The sequence below is a fragment of the Anas platyrhynchos genome, chromosome 2 (assembly GCF_047663525.1).
Source record: "Anas platyrhynchos isolate ZD024472 breed Pekin duck chromosome 2, IASCAAS_PekinDuck_T2T, whole genome shotgun sequence".
Lineage (NCBI taxonomy): Eukaryota > Metazoa > Chordata > Aves > Anseriformes > Anatidae > Anas > Anas platyrhynchos.
In genome coordinates, this window is record NC_092588.1 from 85,240,676 (window position 1) to 85,262,483 (window position 21,808).

The window sequence follows — 21,808 nt, forward strand, 5'->3', positions numbered from 1 at the left end:
CCAAAATATCAAGCCCAGCATCTTGCAAAGGTGTTAAAAGAGCTAGTGGAATTGACCTAGAAATTTTTCAATTTGTAACACTTGCTTTACTCAACACTTGGTGCAGTCAAAATTAGCACAGGTTCTTCCCAGTCTTATTCCTAAATGTAGACAAATGCAATCAGGAATAAAATGGTATTTCTGTATATGTTTCACACACACAATTTTTGCCTCTCCAAGGGGACTGTCATTAATCAGGAGCTTTACTGATGCAGTTTTCTTCATCCTTGCTATTGAAATGTCCTTGTTTGCCAGGTGGCAAAGGAATAATGTCTGGTAAAATTACTTTGCTATGCTGGTTGCATATGCTGCAAACAAGGAACTTGTTCAGAGTGGATAGTAAATCACAAAAATAAGACAAGATCAGTTTATGTATCTCTGCCTACTCTTCTGTGTTGTCAGCTCTTAAGTTCAGACCCTCTGTGACCATGCAGGGCCACGTTGTGTTCCATATTTCTGGATAACCGTTGCAGGGCTTATAAGGGTAATATGAGTATGTCAATACCCTGTTATTTTGTGTGTGTGAGAATCTATAAAGGTTGCTTTAAAGGTGTTTCCAGATCACTATTATTATTATTATTATTATTTTTACTGCAGAATATTTCTTACCTAGGGAGTATGCTTGATCATGTAGGCCAAGGCTGTGTTTATTTATCTGATATGGACGTCAGTAATACACACACGGGTTCTACGAAGCTTTATTTGTGTTGGTAAGCCTGACATTGATCTCCCAGTGCTTAGTGGTATTACTCACAAAAATATGAGCTTTGGAGGGAACAGAGCTGAGGTTTTCAATTATAACACGTTATATCCTCTTAAGAATTACTTAAATATGCATTTCCAGGATGGGCTATTAAAGAAATTCAGATTGTTACAGACTATTGGGTCCATAAAATGTGGTATAAAAATTTCAGTTAAGCTTCATGGAGAAAAAAATGGATGTGTAAAAAATGCTGTAAAATAAAATGCATATTGTACAAAATCAGGTATATACGTCTCCTGAAATATATTTCTAAGTAAAATCTATCAAAAAATATTTTACTAGAAGAAGAAATAAGCCCACAGAGCCCATTTCATACACTGTGCATGACTTGTATTCCTAAAATCAAGGAATTTTAATCAATGTAGATTAAAAATCAATGGCAACAGTTTAGGATTTTTCACTTTCACTACACCTGGAGGAAACAGATATTTTTCTGATGTCAATGTGAGTTTTAGGTGAAGTAAAACAGGGTAAGTCATTTGAATGTGAAAGTCCAATGAAAATATGGTTGAGTTGCATTAGTTTGGTAGTTTTTAGATCAAAACATGTAATCGTATAATGCAGTGAGTCAAAATGTTATCCTTCTGAATATAAAATATATATTTGTTGAAAACACTAAAAAAAATAGCAATGAAAAATTGAAGTGCTATGGACAGGTTACATGTACCCTCTTTCAGAAAGATAGTTCAGTTACCTGCTATTGCAATATAGGCCTATTGAACGTGTTTCACAATGAGCATTTAAAAATCCAGGCAATCTAAATTCACTGATGTGTAAAAGCAGTAATAACAACAAGAAAATCCCTCAATTTCTTTCTTGTACATTCTAGGCAATCACCTAAGTGGACACAAAATCTGTGTTTTAAGGCTGCTGTTGTAAAAGAGATGGATGGAATCAATGTGATCTGTTACGTGTTGTAATAACAATAGACAATGGCTCCAGCTTGTTGATGAGTAACTTGTAGCATTTTCAGTTCTAAAAATTAAAAATGAGAGCTAAAAAATAAATTATGGTAGAAATGCACAGATCATGAATAAATTATGTAAAAGCTCTCTAATAATCAGTAGTCTTACAGATAGAGGAGAAATAGTAGGTGTCATAAATACTGATTAAATAAGGATTTGGGTACTGTTTCGTATGCTATTTTAATCTGCATTTGATCTAGATGGATCAACAAAGAGTGAGTACAGAACTGATTGCAGAACTGTTCTGCATAATGACAAAATGGCTCACATTCAGAGTGGAAGTGTGTGTCATAAGGACTTTGCTCTGGCCATTGACCCAGCTCTACTCAATATTATCATTAACCCTAAGGGCGATCAAATAGAAATACATAGTGTTCATGGGGTTTATAGATAAATTTTCTATCTACACAACAGATGAGATTTAAGAGTGTTTAAGAGACTAGCATCAGTATTCAAAATAACAATGAAAATCAGAAAAATAATCACTAAATGGTGTGGTAAAACTGAGACAAATGAAATCACTTTGCACAGAAATCACTGAGCACTAAGCAGACCGGGGAACAACTGGCTAGGTAATTACTCAAGGAGGAATGGGGGAAGAGAAGGTGGGATTGCAAACTGCTCATGACTATAAAATCACATTGGGATAAAAAGGTGTACAGTCTAGGTTATGATTTGAAGAATGGAGAAAAGCAAAGCTTTCACACATTGTCAAAAATGTCAAAAAGATGATACAGGGAACTACGGTATGGATGTGGCTCTTTAGCTTCTGGGGAAAATCATAAAGTCATGGAGGCCAGTTCTGGTCACGTGAAGGAAATGGTAGTGATGGGGAACAACCAGCATAGATTTATCGAGAGGAATAAATGCCTGACCAACCCGATTGCTTTCTGTGATGAAATGAATGAATTGGTGAACAAGGGAAAAGCAATGGCTGGAAGAAATTTCCCCTCACTACCAGAGATACTCAAGGCAGAACTGGCAAAAGCCCTGAGCAGCCTGGCCTGACCTAACAGCTTACCCTGCTTTGAGCAGGAAGTTGAAGAAGACACTTGATGGTGTCTTTTCAGCCTCAATTATTCTGTGAGTCTATATAGGGCTAGTGAGACAATCTTTTATCACCGTTCAGCTTCATTAATCTTTTTGTAATGTTTTGGAAATTACACTGCAAGAAAAACAGGAGGAGTTTCCCTAGAATAATAACATTTCTAATTGGTTAAAAAAACATCCAACCAGCCAAAAAAACAACAACAACAACAACAACAACAAAAAATCTTACAAGAGAACCTTTGAGTAAGCATGGCTTTAAATTCAAAACAAGAGAAAATGAGGAGACTCATCTGAAGACTGAGGAATCTTCCTTTGAAGTTAGAGTTCCTGCAAGTGGGGGAGAATAACATATTGTCCATATTCAGGACAAGCAGGGCAAGAATGAAGTGCTTTCTTTATAGAGAGAAAAAGTTGGGTTACATATTATTTAAAAACTTATAATGGCAAAGATACCAATGAAATAGTCTGTATAGAGAAGCGTGAAGTCTTCATGATTAGAGACATTTAAGAACAGAAGCATTTGACAAAGTGATTTCTGAGAGCAGAAAAAGAACATTTGAATATATTTCATGTTGTGCATGCATAGACTATGTGAAAATGATTTAAAGCTTTCCTGACTTCAAGCCCCTATTGTTTGCAGTATAACTGGGAGGTAATTTTTTAAAAAAACCTTCAGACAGTGAGTGTGTCAGGATTTGTTCAAAGACTGTCTTAGCTGTCGGTTTCACTACTTTTTTTCTGTAAGATTTATGTCAAAGCATGTTAAAATTTAACAATACATTTTTACACACGTCTTCGTACAAAACACAGTCTTCTTTGAATTATATCAACCCAAATTCTAACATTCAGTGTATACCTTTAGATACTTCCAAGAAAGCAGTGATATGATGCCATTTTTTTCAGCAGTTCATTAAGAGAACAAAAAGCAAGCCTTTATCAATTTTCTCAGTTCTGTTATCTGAAAAAGAAAAAAAAAAAAAAAAGTGTACTTGTAAGGGAGTTCATCCTCTGCTTTCTTTCACAAAGAGCAAATATTTCTGTTACCTTTGTGTGAAGGTGGCGACAATGTTTTTCTCTGATGCATATGGACTTGCAGGAATGTGGTTTAATGTCTCCTCCTTCTCTTTTGGGCACAAGAAGCTCCAGACATTGCTCTGATACAGTGTGCTCCCTTGTCTCCTCTGCTGCATTGGCTGGTACATTGACAGCGAAGTCATTTAAGACAAGATCATACCTTGCAGTTTATTTGTACTTTAGGAAAGGCAGTACTTTGCTATTAATTGTTGTTGTTGTGTTTTTTTTTTTTGTTTTGTTTTGTTTTGTTTTGTTTGTTTGTTTGTTTTTTTCATGACAAGGTATGTTTTATACTGAGAACTTAATGCAGAACTCATGGCTGGCCCGGGAATAAAGTGGTCCTTCTAATTTTGCTTGTTTCACTCAAACTGCTCTTTTCCACCGTGCAGGTGAGGGAATATAGCATTGCCTGAACTGGGGGTTTCTGATTCTTGCTTTTCAGGACCTTTTGACTCTCTTTTTGTTTGCTTGTTTGTTTCCTGGAATGCAGACAATTAGAGATGAAATTTAGGGCAGACTGCAAGTCAGCCTATATGGAGATGAAGTAGAAGTCTGATTCTTGCAAGGTTAAAGGCTTTAAATAAAGGGAATTATAAAGGGAATAATCTCTCTCTTATCTTGTCAAGGACGATAACTACTCAACTACTCTACAGGTCAAGCCTCAGTTTTAGTCAGAATGGACCTTGATATATCATCTTAAGCATGAACTGAATCATTTGAACCAAGTAATTTTGGAGCAGGGAACAAAGTAAAGAAACTGAATTTTGTCACTTTATGACCTCTATACTCTTTTTCAGTGTGCTGTTTTACACCTTAGTCCTGTGGTATCTTTTGCTTTTAGTTGTGCTTCACAGACCCTATTGCAAGCAACAGAAACTCTCTTTAAATATAGACTATGCAAGTTACAGTGACATTTCATTTGGTCAGGAGGCAAAAGAATAAGAGGAAAAAAAAATACAATTTTATTTTGTTTTAATATTCCATTAGATAACCGTCATCAAACATAATGGAAGTGTGTCTGAAACATGATCCCTCACAGACGATTTTTCTGTGAAAATACAAGTCTGTTCTGGGAAAAGACCTGAATATTTCTATGCCACCAGACAGCTGCCACTTCTCTCACAACTAGGCATGGGAATGCAGCCCATGGGGTGGCTCCTTGTGTTTAATGTCTGGTGACATCAGAAGAGAATTGTTTTGATTGACTTGTTTTTATCCAAAGTGTCAGTAATTGTACTTAAATTGTACTCATATGAAATCCTACTATCTGAGTTTTCCTACTAGTTGAGGTACTGACAGTATTATGTGCATCCAGTCATCAGGGAGCTTCACACTTCAAAACTCAACCATTAAAAAAAGCCAACCAGTTTTCACCTGCTAGAACCTTTCTATTCTAATTGCTGTGAAGGATGTTCTTTTAGCACCTTTGGAAAACATGTTTTATCTATCATGGGCTTTTCTGTTTTATTGAAGTCTCTTGTATTAATTCTCTCTTCCAGCATGTATTGTTGGACACAGGGCTTGAGCCATGAATCATTTAGATTTATCACTTGTTTGATTTAAGTGGTGTTTTACATTGGTTTACTTTCATTCATGAATAAATGGCTTTATAAATTATATTATATATTATTATATAAAACACTATCATATTATGCAATTTGTAAGTTTTGCAACTAAGATCATTGATAGTAAGGTAAAAAATATGTTACAAAGAGTTGATAATATTAACTAGCCAGAAAAGATGATGCTAGTTTCCATGAATTCTGGTCATAATCCCACCTAGCAAGAACTTTGAAATCTGCAACTCATTTGGTATTTCATAACTTACCGTATTAAGATCATATAGGCCTGTTGACTTTGAGCTATACAAGTGGAGTATGATGAAATACTAACTGAAGCTTGCATAACTTATCCTGACATAGAGTAATTTGCGTAAATTCTTCTATGCTGAACTGGGCACTTCTGTAGTAAATGTTTCATCATATTGTTTGCTGTTTTTCCTGTTACTGAAATTTGTTGTTTCTTTCTGAAAGCTGAAATATCTGTGCCATGCTGAGCAAAGCATGTGCTTGCAACTGCTACAGGTCTTTGCAAGAATTGAAGAATAGTGTCTCAGAGAGGTTTTGGGTACTGCTAGTGAGAAGAATTATCTGATGCTTCCCCATGGCTCTGCCTCTCCTAAAGCTTTTTATACCTTCCTCAAAAATAAATAATAAAAACTCTGAAAGACCTTAGTTAGCAATATCTTGTACAAAATGTCAGTGTAGAATCATATAAAGTGCTTTGAATCTGGGGGAGGAGTAAAATGTTACTTAGATTCAGAGGTCGTATACAATTTCAGGATTGCAGATCAGACTGGGAGGGGAAAATCTTGAATAAATCAAAATTGTCGCAGTAGGAAAATTCATCTTTATGGAGTCTGTGTTGAGTCTTATATACCTCCATGGTGTTGTCATCTTTCAGTGGCACTCAGACAATAATGTAATGACTGATACCAAAATAACTGAAAGATGATTAAATTGGACAGTAGAATGTAGAAGTGCTAAGTGATATAATAGTGTTCTGTTAACCCAGTGGTTTCCCTTAGCTGGTGACAAGGAATATAGTGGTGAGGCACTATGAACAAGCAATAAGATATAACGTATCTTCCTGCCATAGAGTTTTTGATGAGGCATTAAAGTTCTCTGTTGACTAAGGCAAGGAGTGGGCTAAAAAAGGTAAATACAGATCTATGTGAAGTCACTAATAATCTGAGGTGGAAGCACTATGTGGAAATCTGAATGGGGGGAAAATAACATTACATAAGCAATATGATAAATGCCAGTTCTGAATCTATTTCTGGGTCCTACCAAGTGGATCAGTAAGAAGCTTAAAAAGTTTTGGGAAGAAACATGTTCTTAAGCTTTAGGAAAAGTTGTGCCTATTTTTAGTTCAACTGCCAGTACGAGAAGAATAATAAAACTCTTTGGATAGAAATGGGATATCACACACATGAAAATTAGGCCATATGATAGCCTGCAATAGCAGTGCTTTATTCTCTGTTTTAGGGAAGCAACACTCCTCTTACAGTATTATGTATTTTTCTCTCAAATGTACATTCCTGCTGTCCTCCTGCTAACCTATAGTGATCAATTATAAGAAGCTCCAAGCTTACAGTTGAGCTTTTGATGTATTTAAATATAATTTTTAGTTAATTTATTACATTTCATATTTTGTTTGTAGGGTGTCAGCTCTTTATGTTGCATGTTGCAGGTGATCAGCTCCGGGACAGACACGTTCTGCAGCGGAGCAGGGAATCGAGGCAGCAGGGCTTTTTTTTCAGAGTGGCATCAAGGCCACTCGAAGCAGCTGAGGAAGCCACTGGGACCTGGCAGCCTTCACGAGGGAGGCTGATGAGGCGTGGGTGGAGCCAGCAGCACCCTCCCCCCCGAAGTTCAAAGGCAGCCCCTGGGGAGCAAGGTGACCAGGACAGGCAAACAAGGCGAGGCATGGAAGTTCACGCAGGCAGGATGAGCAGGGAGGGCCCTTCACCACTCTTTTGCAGCAGTCTTTTCCCAATGGTGCTTGTAACATGCTTGCGAGGACCTGACCATGATATCCACCAGGCAGAAAACCATAGTCTCTGTGTCTCTTGTAGCCTCTCCAGCCACAGTCACTGATGTGGCTACTCAGACGGAGGGCTCAGGGAAACACACAGACATCCAGGTCTTGGGCTGCAGGGTGTGCCCAAGTCTTCTGTCAGTATCCAACAGCAGCAGCAGTGGGTATGCCTGTGGGAGGTGTGCCCAGGTTGAAGAGCTGTTCAGCCAGGTAGCTGAGCTTCAAGAGGAGGTGAGCAGGCTCAGGAGCATCAGGGAGTCAGGGAAACTGACCAGTGGAAGTGTAGTCTACCCTCTTTGAGACAGACTCAGAAGCCTGCACAGGTGCCTCCTGCTATGCAGAAGACAAAAGTTACCTCATCCTGCCAGGCAGTAGGAGGAGACCTAGGCCACTGGGGGGAATAGAGGCAGGTTCCTGTTTGGGGTGGTGGGCAAGCCCTGTCCCTGACCAACTCACCTTCCCATCTACCCTTATGTAACAGACATGAAGCTCTAGAACGTGACAGTCAAAACAACGATGTGGATGAAAGCCCATCCCAGTTACCCCCGCATCACTACATCTTCTGTCAAGAAAGAAGGAAAGAAGGATTATCATCATGGGGGACTCCCTTCTGAAAGGGACAGAGGGCCCAATATGCCAACCGGACCCAGCCCACAGGGAAATCTGTTGCTTCCCTGGGCCTTGGGTGAGAGACTTCGCTAAGAAAGTCACTCACCTGGTATGGCCCACCGACTACTACCCGGTACTGGTTTTTAAGGCGTGTAATGACAAAGTAGCAATGAGAAGTCCGAGAGCAATCAAAAGGGGCTTTAGGGTGACTACTTAAAGGTTCAGGGGCACAGGTTGTGTTTGCCTCTGTCCTTCCAGTAGGGGGGATCAATTTTAACAAGCAGATTCATCACATTAATACGTGGCTTTGGGACTGGTGCAACCGGCAGAACTTTGGGTTTGTTGATTATGGGAAGGTCTACACGACACCATGCCTGCTGGCACCTCTCTCAGAGGGGGAAAAGGATTTTTGCTCAGAAGTTGGCAGGGCTGATAGGGCTTTAAATTAGAGTCGAAGGGGGAAAGGGATAAAACCAGGCATGCCAGTGATGAGCTAAGGGATGGTGCGCTAGAATCAGAGGGACTGTGTGCTAGTGAGATCCTTCAGTCTGCTCCATAAGGTGCTGCATGAAGGGAAGTGCATTTGAAGTGATTCTACACAAACACAAGCAGTAATTCTTATTTTTTCCTAAGAAATCAAAACATGAGATACAGTTTTGCTACATTTGAAATGTTTCCCTTAAGTTTTTGATACAACGTATTTTAGACAAGCCACATTTCTGATCAGTTTATCAATACATTGTTATAATCAGTCCTCCATAGAACATTTTGTGACAAATTTTCCCACATATTTTACAGTGTTTTGCATTTCAGACTGTGATAGATAAATCATTGATGCTTGTTGGGGTTGTGTGGGATCTGGCAGCTACCCGGGTCCTGGAGCAAAAGTTGTTCCCAGGTGGGCCAGGCAGGGCCCAGCAGGCAAGGCCCATCCCAACGAAGCACCAGGACTGGGGCACCAGGAGCACCTCCATGGGGCCAGGACCAGGCCAAGGCTGGGCAGGGTCATGGGCCTGCAGGTGGGCCCAGTTGGGCAGGGGCCATGACCAGGCAGGGCAGGGCTGTGGGGAGCTGGAGCCCAGCCTTGCTGTGGCCCCAGTGAGGCAGGGCCTGGTCTGGCTCTATGCTGTACTATCCCGGTCACTTCTTTGGTATCTTTAAAAGGGCTTAAATGCTGCAGCAGGGCAATCTGTAGCTAGTCTTACATAAACAACTCCTTTCAGTTACAGGCTACAGAGATAACAATAAGCCAATGCTTTAATATATATTCAGGACTGACAAATAGAAATATTTCCTCTAAATAAGAGAGAGGTATCTTTTGTCAATTGTCATGAAAGGGGTTAAATAGTTGTCTTGTACAAGTTTCAAGATCACATAGTGACTTACCTGTGTTGTTCTTTGCTATCTTACCTAGTAAGTGAACTGGAGAATTGGCTAGAAGCAGGTATTTATTCTTATTTTTTAATTTTGCAGGCAAAGTGATGTCTCTACAAATTAACACTTGCATTAACAGTTGTAAATGATTATATGTTGTCAAGATTCAAGCAACATGCATGTAGTACTCATTTTAAAATACAATTCCAGAGTCATCTTGAAAATCATGTAGACAATAACAAATTGTCTTTTATCTGTAGAGTAGTGAGCAACCACCAGAAACTATTCAGTTTCCCCATGCTTTACGGAAGCAGAGGCTACCGTAAAAAAATGGCTCTTCCAACTAAGGTTTTAATTTTTGTCTTGATTGAAGGGTAGCAATATACTGGCTATGTATGGGAGCTTTTGGCCAACAGCCAGAAGCATCTTTTGGTGATAATTAATTGTCTATATGGTTAACTGTGTATATTATTATGCTTCACTTTCACTGTTTTTGCAGTAGCAAGCTTGTTTTCTGTAGTTGCACTTTTAAAACAATATTTTTCAAATATTTCTTAAAGCTGTTGGAAGTTTTTGTGTCTGTTTTGTTAATATGACTTTTTACACCTGTCAGTTTACCATGAGAAGCTGAAAAGGTACTGCTACACAAAATATATGTTTTGTTGCAATTAATGCTACATAACGCAAAATCATTTCTCTAAAAAACCTGCGGAGTGCCAAGCTATTTTTCTTTTCAGTGGCTTTGTTACTGTCATTGTCATGATCCATATAAAGAAAGAAACTGATATATTAAATTTGCATAAGTAATACTTAGATTATGATCGCTGTATTATTTTTTTTCTTAGTGTGTGATGACATTAAGTTCCAGAATAGACAGGTTGCGGTCAGTATTTAGCACCAGCTAAAATAAGATAAAGTCATCTTGACATGTAGATGGAATTAAATACCGTAACGCTGACTGTAGAAAATGCCTTTAATAAGGAATCTTGCAAGTACAGTTCAGATACACTTTTCTATTTTAGTAGCAGCTGAAGGGGCTTGTGGAAGTCACTTAGACTAATCTCCTGCCCAAAACCAGAGATAACTTCAAAGGATGCTATGGCAGTCTTTGTTGAAACCCTTGTTAAAGTTGAGGAAAATGACATCATGGTTTTCCTGTTCCTCCACAAAGCCAGTCATTTCATTGCAAAAGTCAGTCACCTTCGTAAAGCACAGTTCACTTGGAGACAAGCCAGCATAGATTCATATTTCTGGAAGTAGTTTTCTTGAATATTTGCTCCTTAATTTTCCAAGACCGAGAAAAGCCCATGAAGCCTGAATATCCTGAATATTCCTTATTCCTTTTCTGCATAAGTTGGTCATAACCCTTTTCAGTCATTGGGAAGCACCTTCCATTATTTTCAAAGATGATAGAGTGCAGCCTTTCTGTGATGTTGGCTTCCTCCCTCAACACTCTTGAAAGCCCAGTCCCAGGAATTTATCTATGTTTAGCATATCTAAGTGGTCTCTAATTTGGTCCTTCTCTGCTGAGGACCATAATTCTCTCCTCCAAGACTCAACCATTGGATGCAGGGGTCTACAAGACGCAAGATTTGCCAGTGAAGTTTGAGGTGAAGAAGGCATTGAATACCTCACCTTTTTCCAAGTTCTTTCTTACAGGGTCATCTGGCCTATTCAGCAGAATGTCTTCAATTTCCTTTTCTTTTTCTGCTGACATACTTGTAGAAGTCAATCTCCTTGCTTTTTCTATTCCTTGTCAATTTCAACTCCAGCAAGTTTTAACTCTCCTAATATGCACTATATATGACCAGGCAGTGTTTTGGTATTCCTACTCAGTTCTCTTTCTCTGCTTCAAATTTATATATTCTTCCTTTTGTGTTTAAGCTTAGTCAGGAATTCAGGCAAGCTGACTTTTTGTCATGCCTGCTTGTATTTTTGTATGTTTTTATGCTTTGAGAAGGATATCCCCAAAAAACAGTCATCTCTCCTGTTTTCCTCCAACCCTCATGATGGTCTCTTTTTGTGAACTTGATTATCAGTTTCCTAATCAGGCTGAAGTTTTCTCTTGTGAAGTCCAGGGCTGTGTTTCTGTGTTTACATTACACACTTCTCTCAGAACCTTAAACTCCATCATCTCATGGTTGCTGCTGTCAAGTCTTCTGTGACTTTCATATCCATGAGAAGTTCTTTATTTGTGAGTATCAGGTCCTCTGATAATCCTGGGTATCCTCCAGCTCTTCTGACTGTCCCATCCAGCAGCTCTATTAAAAACAGTCAATCAAAGTCTTCAACTCTCTCCAGAAATCTGACTGTGTGGGGCCTTCCTCTTGCATTGAGCTGAGCGGAAAGCAATAATCAAAATCCCTTAGTATCTGCAATTGTGAAGTTTCTTCCAGTTGTCTGAAGAAGCCTTTGGCTACCTGCTCCTATCAATCATGCAGTCTGCAGCATTTGCCAACCATGATGTCATCTTTGTTGGCCCATTCTTCTAATCCTGGCACACTAGGTCTCCCTGGGCCTGCCACCTCCCTCATAGCTGGTCTCTGCATTTTTTTTCAGCTGCCTCCCTCTACATGCAGACACATTCCCAAGCAGACAGAGAGCAGCCCCTTCCTCTTCCATCCTGCCTGTCTTTGGTAAGAGTTTTTCTCCATTTACATGCATGTAGCTTTGCAGTTGTGTGGGCTGTCCCACAACGTGACGTGTAACTTTGGTAAGGGCATAATTCTGCAACTATTTTTAGTTCCTATGTTTACATGGGTAGTGTAAGAGCTACCTTCACTGCCACACACGCTTTTACCTCCGTGCCTACATTTACCTGAGGGCTTTGGTCTGCATCCCCTGATCAATGATCAATGTAGGTTGGAGACTTCGTGATTGCTGGTAGCTTGCTGGCAAACATGCTGTTGCCTCTTTCCAATATGTGGCTTTCATTTCTCCCTAGAAGTCTGTGCTCTGTTGTGAAGATTCTGTTTTTGTCTAAGTTGAAACTGTAACAGCAGCATTGGCCATTCAGCCAACCATTGATCTGTAGAATATGTCCCGTTCTACCCGGTTAGTATGTCTACAGGGTGTAAACTCTGATACTACAGGTGGCTGAGATAAATGAAAAAAAATGAAGGTTTTCTCTGAAACCCTCATTCTATAACAAGTTCCAAAGAAGGCCTTTTTTCTCCTCTTCCATTACCTGACTGAAAATACCCTCTAGTTTCCTCGGTAGATTAAGAAACATCAACACAACATGGAAAGCAAGAGCGGAAATCCTGTTTTATTCACTGAGCCTGGATGAAATTTTCAGGGTAGGTCTGGTAAGGCTTCCATGCATTAACTTCTAGGTTATATCAGAACTTGCACTTTTTTCATATTTGCTACATTTTCATACTTGCTACATTTTTTCATATGTTCTGTAGCAAATAAAAATTCAACTAGTAGTAATACTGCTTTGTGGTGTTCAGCAATAGTTGACTTTTTTCCATACTTCTGTGTAAAAGAATTGAGATATTTTTTTTCTTAACTGAAGAGTTTTGGCATCCTCCCACAACACTCTTTTCTGATGAAGCTGTTTGTTATATGCAGAAGGAAGAGAGGAATAGATTTAAAAATTGAGTTTCTCAAGCCATAATTTGACAATCATTTCATTAAGTCACCATTGCAGTATAACTATCTTTCATCCCTCTGGGGAGAGGGTTTTATTTTTTCATTGATTTTAATGTGGGCGTAGAGAGGAAGAGTGCTGGAGGATGTTTTGGAGGGAGGAGAACTAAGTCCATGTATACTGCTTCCATACTGGAAGAACTATGTGTTGTTATCATAGTATTTTTTAGTTCAATATCTGTTGCAGGAAGCACGGCCGAAAGCACGACAGACACCAGTATGGTCAGATCATGCTCCATTTTATTGCCCAAATAGCCTGACTTTTATAGTGAACTTAACAGGGGTGGACAGTGTTTCACACAAGATTATTGGTCAAAAGCACTCAGACAAACAACTACAAGAAAACAACCCCACCTGCAAGAAAACAACCCCCTTGTGATTAGCAGTCACGTAGACCTTGTCCTTGAAGTCAGCTACTGGTAACAATATTTTTCTAAATTCCTCAATTGGGCGATGTGGGAACACTGTCATGGGAACTTCTCATAGTTGCCCTGGTAGCTTGGTTTGCTCAGCTGCAGCAAGCCATGGGATTTTTGCTGTTTCAAAAAATTCCTCAACAAGTATCACCTGAATAGGTGTTCTGGAATTAAGTCATCCGACTTAAAGATTAAAGACTTCTTAAATTCTAAGTGCACATATACTGGAGAGGACAAAAGCTAAGGGAGGAAAAGAAAAATATAGAAGTCCCTCTCTTTACGTGAAATCTGTATGTCATGTTGTACACTAATAATAAAAAACAGTTGGTTAAAGGTCAATGCCTTTTATCAAAAGCTTTTGTGGGTGATGTGGGGTGTTTGTTAGATGTGGGGGTTATGTATGCTGTCTGTATATTGCTAACTTTTCTGATAATAGCTCCTTGGTTGTCAAAATCTGGTATCAAAGAAAATTATTATGCAGCTCCCTCAACACCAAGTTATGAGGGTCTGGAAATAAAATTATATGCAAGTAATTGGTAATACAATTTTAAACTGAACTTTTATTTGGTAGTCTTTACATGAAAGTATTTTCAGAAAATATATTTTAAAAGTTGACAACTGTTACCATTGGTTATCTACAATAGTACTGGCAAACTGAATATTTTGTCTGAGATTTTTTTCTGTGCTAGTTCCCAGGGAAAACTCAAGAAATGCAGAGTAGGTATAAACAGCACTCTATGCCCAAGCCCAGTAATTTTACCAAATATTGTATGTTACTCAGCACATAAACAGCCCTGAGAAGGTCTCCATTACTGTAAGTGCTTCTCTAAGTCTTACTTGTTCTATATCCCTCTCTTAATGAATAAATAAATTTGCAGTATTTTGTAGAATATAAAATCCAAGAACACTTGAAAGCTTTTCTTATAGTATATCTTATAGCCTGAATATGAGACTTTCTGTTGGACTGAAACCTCTCAGGCAAAAGCTGTTAAAGCCATCCTTCCCCTCTCTCATGCAAATTCTTTATCCATTAGCTTGGTACATAGAAGGGCAGCACTACTTTGGTTCTTGTAACAATGACTCTGAATGAAAGCTGGCATCATTGCTACATTTGTGTAGAGCTCATTTTGTAAGTTTGAGTAAATCTAGTCTTCTCAAGGAGTTTTTGTATGAAGATAGACACTAAGTGGCCTAGAGCAATGGAGGAAATTCTGTGAGTGCAGAGGAACTTGGGAGACTTTACGGTTAAAAATGCACATGCTTTCTCACTTTGTTTATTTATGGGCTTATGGTTGGATTTGAGGATAAGACTGTTCGCCTTGAGAATTCTTTCTAAATGCTGTCTTACTTTTTTGTTGTTGTTGGTGGTGGTGGTTTTTTTTTGTTTGTTTGTTTTGTTTGTTTGTTTGTTTGGTTTGGTTTGGTTTGTTTTTGGCTAATCTTCTTGATATCCAGTTCTCTGTTTCTAAAAGGGAGATGGTAGAGTTATTCACCTCAATGTCATCAGTCTATGCAGTTAAGGTTCATAGGAGTGATGTTTGTGAAGGGAAATCAAAACTGAGTACGTAGTTGCAAGAAGCTATGATTCTAAGCACCCTTATTAACTTTGTCAGTCACTTCATGTGAGGTTTAGTTTAGCAATTGCTACTGACATCCTGTGATTTACATATTTTTTCTTATTCAGAATTTCAAGTTTCTTATTGCAGTACTTGTTCTCAGCTGCTCATTTGGCTGGTACGCTGTACTCAGTCAAGTATAATTTTTAGCTGTTCTTGGAGCCCACTTTCTGTCATGCTGTAAGGACACATATGTATTCATATGACACCTATCTGTTCTGCCTGTTGTATCTGATTTTTATTATTTCCTCAAAGGAAGTTACACTTAAGATGTGTTAGACAAAGAAGAAAAGAGAAGGCAAGGTAAAAGAGAAGCAAGAGAAGTGCCAGGAGCAAAAGGGAAAGCGAAGGATTGGATGAACCATAAAAGCACCAGATTTTGATGGGTGAGAAGGCACATCACAGAAGAAGGAAGGCACACCCAACACTTAACAGAGCATTAGTTTTGTCTTTTATACTTGGAAATGTTCTGTTCCAGTAATCTCAAGCATGAAATCACAGCTCAAGGAGTGCTGTAAATGGTATTTCCAGGCTGTAATCATCATCCTGTGACTCACAGGGACTCTTTTAATTATTGGTAAAGAGAATTTTGTTTTCTCTTTGACTTGGTACCATGAAACTATCATCCCGATTAAACCCTAAACATTATAGGAGAAGTAAACAGATGTCTTCAGTCTCTTTCCTTTATTTATAGGTGCTTGAATGATGCAATTCTTTCTCTGTGGTTGGGAATATGGAGGAAAGGATAAGGGTGTTCCATATATATGCATGCCTTCAAAAGCAAGTGGGATTTTTAAGGTTTCTATGTCAGGGCTCTATTTTAATGTAGTAAATGCTTTATTTTAGAAAAGATCACAGAGAGAAAGTGTTAAAAAGATTAACTGACCTGCAATTGCTGATGATGGTGTTTTTAGTTTTAAAACTGGAAAACAAACAAACAAACAAACAAACAAAACATTAAACCAGTTAAATTTAGTATATGTGTTCAGATATTTTTGCTGCTTTTGCAATTATTGAAGCTCTGTTTGCTTCCCAGCCCCCTGCCCTCTCCTAGAAAATGTTAAAGTTCATATTATTGCAATTTGCTGCAAAAAGAGTTGTCAAGTCACAATGACCATATTAAAACATCAGAGCAGGAAACAAATCTGTTCAATAACAACTGATAAACATATACACTAAAACTGCATATCAGACATTGAATGGTCTCCTCATTCCACTTCTTCTGGTCCATAAAGAAACTAATTTTCTCTTGTCTCTCATTATTTCACTATTTATGAGCATACACCCATACTGTTTTTCTAGTAAACATAAAAGTTTTCTTATGTCTGTCATTGTAGCTAATCTAGAGATCCAGGTGTCTTACCAGATGCCATTTTTAGCTAGTAATATGGAAAAGGCAAAGACTACCTGGAGCTGAATCTGGGAAACAATGAAACAAGAACAGATTCTACAAGTACTTAAGCTACAAAAGGAAGACTAGAGAAAATATGGACCCTGCTGAGCATAAAAGACTGATGGTGACAATGGACATGGATAAGGCTAAAATATTTAAAACTTCTTTGTCTCAGTCTTTGCTGATAAGATTCAGGAACCCCAGGCTACAGAAATCAGAGGGAAAATTCTGGAGCAAGGCAGACAATTGAGGTGGAAGAGGTCCAGGCTAGGGAGCGTATAAACAAACTGGACACAGTCAAGGGGGCCTGATGGTTGCATCAATGAATGCTGATGAATGCAATGAACTGGATGTCATTGCAAGGCCACTCTCAATTAGACCTTCTCTTTGGAAGGTCATGGCAATCAGGAGAGATCTCTGAAGACTGGAAGAAAGTAGCTTTCATTGCTATATTCTGAAAGGCCATGAAGGAAGATCTGGGGAACTACAGTCCAGTCAGCCTTATCTCAGTCCATGGGAAAGTAATGCAGCAACTAATTGTGGAAACCACATATAAATACATGAAAGACAAGCAGGTGATCAGGAGTAGTCAACATTGGCTTATGAAACAGTAACAATGATTAACCAACCTTTGTTTAGTCTGGAGAAAAGGAGGCTGAGAGGAGATTTTATTGCTCTCTACAACCATCTGAAAGGAGGTTGCAGCCAGAATGGTGTTGATCTCTTTTCTCAGGTGACAAATGATTGGGATGTGAGGCAGTGGCCTCAAGTTGTGCCAGAGGAGGTTTATATTGGATATTAGGAAGAATTTCTTCATGGAAAGGGTGGAGAGGCATTGGGACAGACTGCCCAGGGAGGTGGTGGAGTCGCCACCCTTAGAGGTGCTTCAGAGACAAGTTAATGTGGTGTTTAGAGACAGGGTTTGGTGGTGGACTTAGAATGTTATGTGGATAGTTGTACTTGATGGTCTCAAAGGTCTGAGATGACTAGTTTAGTGGACAAAGGGAGAGTAGTGAGTGTTGTTTACTTCAGCTTTGGTAAAGCTTTTGACACTTCCTTCCATAACATCATCATAGACAAACTGACTGAGTGATTAGATAAGTGGACTTCAAGGTGGATCAAAAACTTGCAGAACAGCTAGGTCCAGAGGGTGATGATCAGTGGCACAGAGTCCCACTGAAGGCAAATTGCTAGTGGAGAAATCCACGGTTCAACAATGGGGCTAATATTGGTAAATGTTTTCATTAATGATCTGGATGATGGGGCAGACTACATGCCTGGCAAGTTCACGGGTGTTAAAAAAAAGTGGGAGGAGTGTCTGATACACCAGATAGTTATGCTGTCATTCAGAGGGACCTCAACAGACTGGAGAAATTGTCAGATAAGAAACTCATTAGGTTCCCTCAGCAGACGGAAATAGCAGGTCCTACATCAGGGGAGGAATAACCCCAAGCACCAGTACACACTAGGACTGTCCAGCTGGAAAGCAGTTCTGCAGAGAAGAACCTGGGGAAGGTGTTAGACAAATTGACTATGAGTCTTTTTGGAAAAGAAGGCAACAGCATCACAGACTGCATGTGGAAGTTTGTTGCCAGCAGGTTGAGGGAAGTAATCCTTCCTCTATGCTTACCACTGGTTGGACCACATTGGGAGTGGTGGGTCCAGCTCTGGGCTCTCAAGTGCAAGAAAGATACAGACTCACTGGAACAAGTCCATTGAAGGGCCAAAAAGATGTATAAGAGACAGAGCATCTGGCATACAAGGAGAGGCTGAGAGAAGGGGCTGTTCAGGCCAAAGCACAGAGGCTCAGGGGGGATCTTATTAACATGTGGAAATACCTGATGGGAGTGAATGAAGAAGACTGAACCAGAGTAAGAGCCTCAGTGGTACCAAATAACAGGACAAGAATCTGAAAAACATGAAAATCCATCTCAATACAAATCCTTCCTTTTTACTGTGCAAGTGGTCAAACACTGGAAGAATTTGCCCAGAGAGGTTGCACAGTCCCTATTTGTGAAGGCGATGGAAAGCTGTCTGGACATGGTCCTAGGCAACCTGCTGTAGCTGACCCTGCTTAAGCACTGCCGTTGGACAAGATGACCTCCAGTGGTCCCTTCCAACCTAAAAGATTTTCTGATTCTATAAAAACAGACATAGAGCCACAGAAGAGGAATAGAAAATCTCTGCTATGCATCCAGGTGCTTCCCCATCTGACCCTTATTATTTCAGTTTGAACCAAAAGAGAGTTCTATGTTGTGTGGTTGTAGCACATGGTAAGAACTGTTCTGATACAGTACAAGAGTGAAAGTTGTTGACAAGAAGAAGCACCATAATCTATTTCTTCTTTTATTAGTAGAATAAATTGATGCTTTATTACTATAATAAAATATGTAGCTATTGTTCCACCTATACATTGTAGAAAGGGGGAAAGCTGAGCTGTGAATAACCCTATTTATGGACTGTAGTGTTGTTGCCACAGAAACCCTGCTAAAACTTCAATCAGTCCTGTACTTAAGAACAAATCAATGAAATGGTTATACCTCTCTAGTACTGTTAGTGTAAAGATTTTGTCGTGAGCAGCAGTCTAAAATGAAGAATAACAAGAGCAGTTCATGTGTGTCCAGCTGAACTACAAATGATGTAGCACATAGATATTAAACTCTTTGTAGGGCACTTCTGTCTAGTGCTTCTTTATTTCATACAAATCTAAAAAGTACAGTGTTATTTATGGAATATGGGATTTGTATTTTTCCTTGCCTTTTCCTAAGATGTACATCCAATAAATACATGGTCACGAAAGAGATTAGGCTGTTTACATGGCAAGTTACAACCTGGTATTCCTTTACAAAATTGCTCTTACCACAGCCTGAATTGAAAACTGTATGTAGCTCATTGGTTCAGTAAAAGAAAAGAACTTTACACTTTTACAATGTTCCATGTGTAGTATCCATACAATTTGCAAAGGATCTCAAAATCTATTGTAATCTTCAGCAAGTTAAAATCGAAAATGAAAAACAATAGAACTTCAAGGAGAGAGCTTTAAAATAAAACAGAATTAATTAGGTGAACAAATGAATGCATGGACTAAATTTAAAGACACAATTATCTGACAAATTATGCTGAAAATGAAATTGTTCACTGAAACAGAAGTAGCTCCCTAGAGGCTGCCTATGTTGTGCAATACTGTTGTGAAAAAGACCAATGTAAAAATGGCTTTGTCTTACTCAATAGATTTATGTATATGGAGAACCAGTTTGATTACTTTGCTGACTGAACTTTTTGTAATTTTTATGGCTTGCCTCCTAGCACTGAAGTGACAACACACAACTTTGGGAAAGTTGAATCATTAGCAGGATTCTTTACTAAATTCAGATTCATTTTGTTGAAACTTGCTGTTAAAAGTGATTAATATAAATGCCCGTGATACCATTATGGATTCTACTTTCCAGAGCTCAGTTAAATGTACACTTCATATTGCCTTTAAGAAACCAAAAACCTACCCATGCAGCTGGTAAATAATATGCTCATCTTGGGGGAACAGGGCTGAAAAATATAAAATATGTATAAAATATGATTTCATTTTGACAGAATCATCTGCATTGGAAGAGATCTCCAAGATCATCGAGTCCAACCTCTGACCTAACACTAACAAGTCCTCCACTAAGCCATATCACTAAGCTCTACATCTAAATGTCTTTTAAACACCTCCATGGATGGGGACTCAACCACTTCCCTGGGCAGCCCATTCCAATGTCTAACAACCCTCTCAGTAAAGAAGTTTTTCCTAATATCCAACCTAAAACTCCCCTGGAGCAACTTTAGCCCATTCCCCCTCATCCTGTCACCAGGCACGTGGGAGAACAGACCAATCCCCACCTTGCTACAGCCTCCTTTAAGGTACCTGTAGAGAGCAATAAGGTCGCCGCCTTGTTGAACTTCATAGAGTTGACCTCAGCCCATCAGTCCAGCCTATCCAGATCCTCCTGCAGAGCCTTCCTACCCTCTAGCAGATCAACACACACACCTAACTTGGTGTCATCTACAAACTTACTGAGGGTGCACTTGATCCCCACATCCAGATCATCAATAAAGATATTAAAGAGAACTGGCCCCAGTACTGAGCCCTGGAGGACTCCACTAGTGACCGGCCTCCAACTGGATTTAACTCCATTCACCACGACTCTTTGGGCCGGGCTATCCAGCCAGTTTCTACTCTGTAATTTTACTCTGTAATATGTAATAATGTAGTCCTAATACTGTCAATTCTGCTTAAAATAGATCTTTGTAGTTAAGTGGATCTTTTGGAGTAGCTTTGCTTGTTTGCATTTGTAGTGAGTCCCAGAAACTTACTGATGAAATATATTTATAGGTGAACTGAAAAAGCAGTTGAAGAACAAATCAGTCATAAGCTGATTGTCTATTTCTGTCTATTCTGATATTTTTTCTTTCTTAGTATATGTTAATACACATAAATATGTAATTTATCTACATATGTGTATGTGGAATTTTTGCTGCATAAAATTTTAAATATATCTAAAGTCCACAAGATATTGTTGGTCTGTTGGTAAATCATATAAATTAACTAGACGTTTTTAGTGACCTTGAAGGAATAATAAGAACAGAAGCGAAGTCTTGTTGACTTTCTCTATAAGAAACATGAGAAGAAAAATCTATAATGGTAAAATAATATGAAGATGAAAACACTAGGAAAATGGAAACTGTTTTTGAGCTCCGAGGGTCTATACTGTGAATAAGTTATGAACAAAATTTAAAGCTATAAGGCAGTGGCTGAATTTTCCACTACCCCTTAGGTACCTGGTTATTTTTAGGTATATTATATCTCATGATAATGCTGTCTCAGAGATTGAGCAACAGCAGAATAAAGGGAGGAAGGGTTCACATTCTCAAAGACAAAGTTCAGGTTTCTACAGAATAGGAGTATTCCCTTTAGCGTGTCTTAAATTGTTTTCCTCTTCCAGCCTAACATTTCTTTTGCTCTAGATGTCAGATTCCAGCTGTCCTTTCAGAACAGATAATAGAAAAGAAAGAAAGCAAGCATGAGAAGGACAGACAGAAAGAAGACCTTCAGGAGGAAGGTCTGCTGTTGTTATAAGGAATGTCTGATGCTATAAAGAAGGATCGAAGGAGGGGATGGCAAACTGTCTTTTGGGAGATGAGGTTAGGCAAAAGAGACCAGAAAATAAAGCTCTTCCAGCCTCATACAACAATTCTCTTTTTCTCGAGGCACTGGAGGA

General features: G+C 38.9%; 1 protein-coding gene across 4 annotated transcripts in view; it reads left to right on the forward strand.

Annotated features, from left to right (window-relative positions):
• CDH12 (cadherin 12) overlaps window positions 1-21,808 on the forward strand; it is a 577,613-nt gene that overhangs the window by 196,323 nt on the left and 359,482 nt on the right. Inside the window, exon 1 of one of the 4 annotated variants that reach the window (XM_038175085.2) lies at window positions 12,011-12,110. The exons of 2 other annotated variants lie outside the window; for them this stretch is intronic. The gene's annotated coding sequence lies outside the window, so the exon portion shown is untranslated. Of the gene's footprint in view, window positions 1-12,010; window positions 12,111-12,670; window positions 12,774-21,808 lie in introns of those variants that run through there. One more of the 4 variants, XM_072035013.1, reaches the window with a different exon arrangement.